The following is a 7,500-nucleotide window of genomic DNA, read 5'->3' on the forward strand; positions in this document are numbered from 1 at the left end:
CGAGATCAGACGAGATCGGGCGTTCTCAAAGTGGTATGGCCGTAAGCGAAATCTGCTGCCAAAAACGGGCTATTTAAAAGGTTAGAACATTAGTGAAGTAAAGTAAAAAGCTTACAGCACCTGGTATTCCCAGGCGGTCTCCCATCCAAGTACTAACCAGGCCCGACTCTGCTTAGCTTCCGAGATCAGACGAGATCGGGCGTTCTCAAAGTGGTATGGCCGTAAGCGAAATCTGCTGCCAAAAACGGGCTATTTAAAAGGTTAGAACATTAGTGAAGTAAAGTAAAAAGCTTACAGCACCTGGTATTCCCAGGCGGTCTCCCATCCAAGTACTAACCAGGCCCGACTCTGATTAGCTTCCGAGATCAGACGAGATCGGGCGTTCTCAAAGTGGTATGGCCGTAAGCGAAATCTGCTGCCAAAAACGGGCCTTTTGAAGAAATTGAAAAAAAGTGAAATTCTTCACTTTCTGAAGAAACTCTGCTGCCAAGACTGGGCTTTTGGAAGAAACTCAGACAATATTTCAGGATTTTTGAACAAACTCTTAGACTCTTTTTTTTTTTTTTTTTTTTTTTTTTAAACCAAAAACGCTTACAGCACCTGGTATTCCCAGGCGGTCTCCCATCCAAGTACTAACCAGGCCCGACTCTGATTAGCTTCCGAGATCAGACGAGATCGGGCGTTCTCTTTTTTTTTTTATCTTTTTATCTTTTTTATTTTACTTTCAATTCACAGATTTTCAATTGCATTTTTTTCATCTCATTTTACATACTCACATTTCACTTCATTTATATAGTTCCATAAACATAAAAAAGGAAAAGAAGGAAAATAAATAAAATACACACAAATGTGTTGGCATTTGCCCAATTTGCAACAACCAATCCCAACCAAATAGTTTTATTTTTACCAATTGAAACATATGTCTTTGCCTGGCTCTTGATATATTAACTTGTTTGTATTTACAAAAAACTCTTTCACCTCTTTCTCTCCATATTTACAAATCAGCTCTACATCTCTTTTTGTTATTGACTTAAATAAATCTTTTATTTTAACCTTCCTCCCTTCAAAATGTGCATAGTTCCTTCTTAGAACCACTGCTAGTCTGGCATGACTCAATATAAAATTAATTAAGCAATTGTCCATTTTTTTCTTTTTCCCCAAAATTCCAAACAAAAACATTTTACTCCATTCCTCCTCTGATTCAACTCCCACACCCCAGTTTTCTATTAACAATCTTTTTAGAAAGTCAAAAAAATCAACCAAAGCCTCACATCTCAAAAAATAATGTAAAAAACTCTCATGGCCATTATTACACACATCACACATCGCATTTACCTCACTGTTAATTTTATTTAACACCACATTTGTGTAGATTCTATTATGTCTTATCAAAAAATCATTATTCTCACACTCTATACTGTTATATTTTACATTTAAGTTCGACCATATTGTTTCCACATCCAAATTATCAAACACCCTCTTCCACACTTTCTCTGCTGCTGGCTCTTTTCTAACATCAACAATTAGCCTCCTGTATACATTTTTAACACTCAAGGTTCTGATTTGATATTTCTTTCCATCATCATCTATATACATCTCCGGCATACTTTGTTCTCTCTTGGATATACATTCACTTGTAATCAGATTTGTCCATTGTGTGGGTATACTTGATTTAATCTTTTCATATATTTTGTTCACTTTCTCTCTGTTCTCCATTCCCTCCAAATCACACACACAGTCATAAATGCAATTGTTTCTGAGGAATCCTGGAATGACTTCATACATAACGTCTTTTACTTGCTTTATGCCTCCTTCTATAAATCTAGGCTCATATAACGTTTTATTTTTATGTTTAAATTTTTCATTTAGAAACAATGGTAGATTTTTAATCATATGTATGTCTTCACACTCATACTCTATCTTAGGCAGAAACCGCCTCCATGCCTCTAATACCTCCCGGTATATTTCTGGTATTCCTCCCGTCATGGATTGTTTAACCCTCTAAGCGCCAAAGTCGCAAAATTGCGACAAGTCGTCATACTTAATAAAACAGGCTGTAGATCCTAATATGGTGTAATATCTCATTTGTATTCCCTACCACTAGATGGCAGACATAATACTTTGATTCAAGACCAAAATGACGTCATGTTCCTATTACATCTTTGACGCGAGTGTTCACGAAGCACAAACAGATCATTTTGACCATTTGCCCAACAGGGATAGGGATGGGGGTGGCAGGGGTGGACGTGGTCTTAGTGTACATAGTAATAAAGTAATAATTTACTATAGTTACTTATAGTTTTACTGTTGATTTCCTCTTTTCCTGATCATTTGGAATGAGGATAAAAAGACCAACAACAAAAAAAAACCACTCCATATATTTTTTTTTCCTGAATATTACTGATGAACTGATCAAAAAGTAGGCTACTGTTCACATGTGTTTTACTACTAAAGTATTGTAATATAGTAATAATTTAGTACTTTCTCCTATTTTATTGTTGGTTTCCTCTTTTCCGATCATTTGGAATGAGGATAAAAAGACAAAAAAAAAAAAAAAAAGCATGTAAATAAATTCCAAAATCAATTCAAAATCTACTATTTCCTGAATATTACTGATGAACTGATCAAAAAGTAGGCTACTGTTCACATGCGTTTTACTACTATATAGTATAGTAATAATTTAGTACTTTCTCCTGTTATTGTTGGTTTCCTCTTTTCTCATCATTTGGAATGAGGATAATAAAATTAAAAATAAAACATGCAAGTTCAAACATCAGTTCAATATCTACTATTTCCTGAATATTATGAAATTCAAGAGGGCCGCCCCCTGATGACGTCATAATATGCAAATTAGATGAGTATATTCACACCCCACATAAACTTTCAGCCATCCCCAACATTTTCTAATTTACAGTAGATCTCTATCTTTAAGCCCTTTCAAGCCACAAGCTTTTGAAATTTTGATGTCAAAATCCAGCATTTTTTTAAAAAGAACTTGGCGCCTAAAGGGTTAAAGCCCATGTACCAGCCATTTTCCCCTATTCCTCCTACATCATCAACATATTTTCTCAAGAATTCCTTCCACCCATAATCCCATCTACCTCCCATATACTTTATCACTGTTTTTATTCTCATTGCAGTCCTTTTTATTTCTAGATCCATCAAGTTTAAACCTCCTTCCCATCTCTTTCCCACCAATGTTTTCTGTGCTATTTTCACTCCTTTTCCTTCCCATATAAAATCACACACAATTTTATTCAACTCATTCATCACCCACCCTGGCATTTCAATTACACTCATTACATACACACATACTGATAACAAAAGACTATTTACTACAGTTACTTTCCCATTTAATTTTAATTTCCTTCCTTTCCATACTGCGCATACTGTTCTTATTTTGTTAATCACCCCGGTCCAAGTCACATCTCTTGCCTCTTTGCTTTCCACCCCTAAATATACTCCCAGCACTTTTATATATTTTTCCTCTACTTTTACCCCTACCTCTACTCTCTCAACCTCCCCTATGTACATTAACTCTGATTTCTCCCTATTTATTTTTTGCCCCTGATGCCTTCCCATACTTCTCTACTATCTCTAGAACTCTTTTTACACTATTTACCCCCCTCACTGTGATTGTGGTGTCATCCGCATACTGATTTATAATACATGTTCCTCCATATGGCAAATCAATCCCGACTATCCCTTTATCTCTCTTAATTAATGCGGCTAGAGGCTCTACTGAAATGGCATACAGTAATGCAGATAGGGGACATCCCTGTCTCACTGACCTCCCTATCTCAAACTTATCTGTTAACCCCCTGAGGTCGGCGGTATCGCCGGCGATACCAGCTCGCTTTTTTTTTATCAGTGTAAAAGAAACTCATGAATACTCTGTTGACTTTGATTTTCCATAGGAGTTTCATACATCAATCGATTCTGTTAAATGTGTATTATTTTTGTGTATACTCACAATAAAAACAAAGTGTTGTGCTTTTCGCCAAATAAAGAAAAATAAACACGAAGCGAGTTCTGCCTTCTCTCTCTCCGTGTAGTCCATTCTGAAACGCGTCCGAAAATGAATCATAACTCAGCGAATACTTCTCACACAGGCACGTGAGATATGTCTTTATGAAGCTTGAAATCTCTTCTTTTGAATGAAGTAATTTATATAAAAAACAAATGTTTTAAACTCATGTAATCCGTTTGAAAGCAAGGAGAGGTACCGTTTTTCCTTCTGCCTCATTATCTTTATAATCAGCTGCGTCCGCCCCGCCCCCGACGCGATTCACATGTAAATAGTTTAGGTGATCATCGCATACGCCCCCCGATCAATGCCATAAAAACACAGTTTCTATCAGACTTACTGATAGTTCATCGCGTTTTGAGTATGGCACGCTTCTCCTGTAATAAAGACGTCCTTCAGATGATTCTGGACAGCGAGGAAGAATGCACGATACCGGGTTGTTTTCTCAGAGGAAGATTATAACAGACGACGAACGGCAGCATTTTGAAGAGCGAATTCCGCCGAGGACACAATTTCGGAGTAAGTTTTACTTAAAAGTCTTTTGTCTTTTATTTTTCGTGTTCGCATTTATGAGGAAAAAAACAATATTACGTGACAGTTATCCATTATGGACGCGAGCGCTCTAAGCACTAAAAGACTTTCAAACATTCACAGAGACCTCAAAACAGAAAGTACAAATCCTTTCTTTAAAACGAATTTCGTTTTGTATCAATTGTATCTTAATTTTAATAATTTTTTCATTAACAAATTTCCTGGATTTTAAATATATATATGCTAGCAATCACAACATAAGGTCTGAACTGGAGATCATCATGAACCCGTAGCCTACTCGCCTCACATGTCTAAAAAAAATTGAAATATATTTACAGAAAGCTGGTTCTAAACAAAACCATCCAAAACAAAAAAACTATGTAGCCTAATAAATGTGCATTTCTCTGGTGCGTTCACTAGCCTACTGCGAAGATCGCGAGTCAAAAGCCTATCATCAACTTCCTTTTTACCAGAAGTTACATTTAAATCGCGTGTATGAATGATGTTTTAGCAAACTGCATTGCTAGACTGAGATGAGTAAAAATTTGACTGAAATATGAATACATAGATAAAATGTAGGCCTATAATCTTTTTTTTTTTACAAAGAAAGAGTACACTTGAAATATTGTTAAAATTGTAATTATTGTTGTAATTGTAACCTTTTTAATAAAATAGCAAAACATATTTACAAGATGTAAGCAAAATCTTAAATGGTCAATATAAGTCTTCTTCTAAATATATCTTTTGTCTTGCATTGTGGCTCAGTCAGTTTCACACCTGAATGAATGGCTAATTATGCAGAGTCATTATGCAGAGTGGGTGGGACAATGTAATCTAAGGTGAAAACCACTCCTCATTCACGCCCCCCTCGCATATTGGCTTTCCAAGCAAAACCTGTTTTACATCAATTTAAATCAATGTATGGTTTTATGTGAACGATAAAGCAAGACTATTTTCACATAATTTTGAAGAAAAAACTATAGGCGACCACATCCATTAGTCAAAAGTCTTATTGACACATATTTACTATGTGTTTTGTGGCCTTATTTCTGCAACTTTCATTTTAATTTTTTCCAATAACCACGCATAAACATTATTCTCTTAAAAATTCAAACATATACATGCATGTTGATCAGATATTTTGGTAGCCCTGTTTGTGCTATATAGAGTGAATTTACACCTTTGCCATTAACATGTTTATAAATAACTGAAAAAAGCACAAATGTCAGAGCATGTCAGAACACCTCCAGGGCCCAGAAAACAGCTCAGACTCCAGAGGGTTAACACTCCATTTATCTTTACACAGCTTGTTGCCCTCCCATATAGTTTACTCACCCATCCCACCATTTTCACCCCAAATCCAAACTTCTCTAATACTCTAAATAGGTATTCGTGTTCTACCCTATCAAACGCTTTATTCCAATCTATCCCTATTACTATTCCTCCTTTCCTATCTCGTTTCATATAATCTATCACATCTCTTACTGTCGCTATCGTGTCCGCTATATCTCTGCCTGGTACGCTATAACTCTGTGTTGGTTGCACTATATCCCCAATCACTCTTTTCACTCTGTTAGCTAAAACCTTAGTCAATATCTTATAATCAACATTTAGCAAACTGATTGGTCTGTAATTTCCTATATCTAACCTATTCCCTTTTTTATAAACTAAGGCAATCACTCCCTCTACCATCCTATTTTGCACTATCCCTGTTCTTTCCATCCCTCTGAATACTTCTACTAATATTGGTGCTACCTCTTCCTTGTATACTTTATACCACTCTATACCTATCCCATCACTTCCTGGACTTTTTCCGCTCTTTAACCCCCCTATTGCCTCTATCACTTCTGCCTCTTCTATCTCCCTATCACACCAGTCTCCATCTTCCTTACTTAGAACATTCTCTACGCTTTCTAGCACGTCAACTATACTTTTCTCATCTACTCCTCCCCTTTTATATAACTCTTCATAAAATCCCTGCACTGTCTCCAAAATCTCTACATAATCTTTTGTTGCCTTACCCTCTTTTGTATTTATTTCGTTAATATATGTTTTACTTTGTCTCCTTTTCTCTAGACCTAAGAAATACCCTGTACATTTTTCACCTTCTAATGCATATTTTGCTTTGCTCCTTAAAATTGCTCCTCTACATTTCTCCCTCTCATATTTCTCTAGTGCTGTTTTAACTTCTATATATTTTTCCATACTGTATCCTTCTTCATCTTCTGCCTTCTCTAACTCTTCTCTCAATCTTTCTCTCAACACCCTTTCTTCCTTTATCTTTTTCCTTCTTCGTTTCTTACTATACTTTATGCTAATTGATTTGATTTGGTCCTTCATTGTCTCCCATCTCTCTCCTATTCTATCATCTAATTCGCCATTCATTTTGAACTCATCTATCTTCTCGTTTTCTCTATTTAATAAATCTTTCATTTGTATCTCATATTCTTCCTCTTCAATATATCCTGCATTCAATATCCACATCCCTCCTCCTACCTCTTCATTTCCTATCTTGATTTTAAACCTAACACTATCGTGGTCACTTAAACTATTTTCTTGATGCCTTATTCCGTCTATATACCTAATTATTTCTTCCTTTGCTAACACTAAATCTATTCTACTCTGTTTCAATATCCCTTCCCTTAACTGTTTCCTAGTGAACTCTCGTTTTCCTGGATTTTCATATCTCCACACATCTATCAATCCCTTGTCTCTTATTATCTCCATCAACATTCCCCTCGACTTCTCCCATCTGAATTTTACCCCCTTGCCAACATCTAATCTACTGCATTTTATGTTGAAGTCTCCCACTATAATACATTTTCCAACAACTAATCCTTTTAACTCTTCTAGAATTTCCCTCCTGTCCAATTCTACATTTGGAACATATATATTTATTAATCTAAAGTCTACATCTCTATACCTAAATTCGACTATCAAAA

At 35.8% G+C, this 7,500-nt stretch overlaps 1 protein-coding gene across 1 annotated transcript in view; it reads right to left on the bottom strand.

Annotated features, from left to right (window-relative positions):
* The window catches only part of LOC307152487 (uncharacterized protein), a 36,854-nt gene that overhangs the window by 28,558 nt on the left and 796 nt on the right, over positions 1-7,500 (bottom strand). The window lies entirely within an intron of this gene.

This window comes from Squalius cephalus (assembly GCF_949319135.1).
Source record: "Squalius cephalus genome assembly, chromosome: 24".
Lineage (NCBI taxonomy): Eukaryota > Metazoa > Chordata > Actinopteri > Cypriniformes > Leuciscidae > Squalius > Squalius cephalus.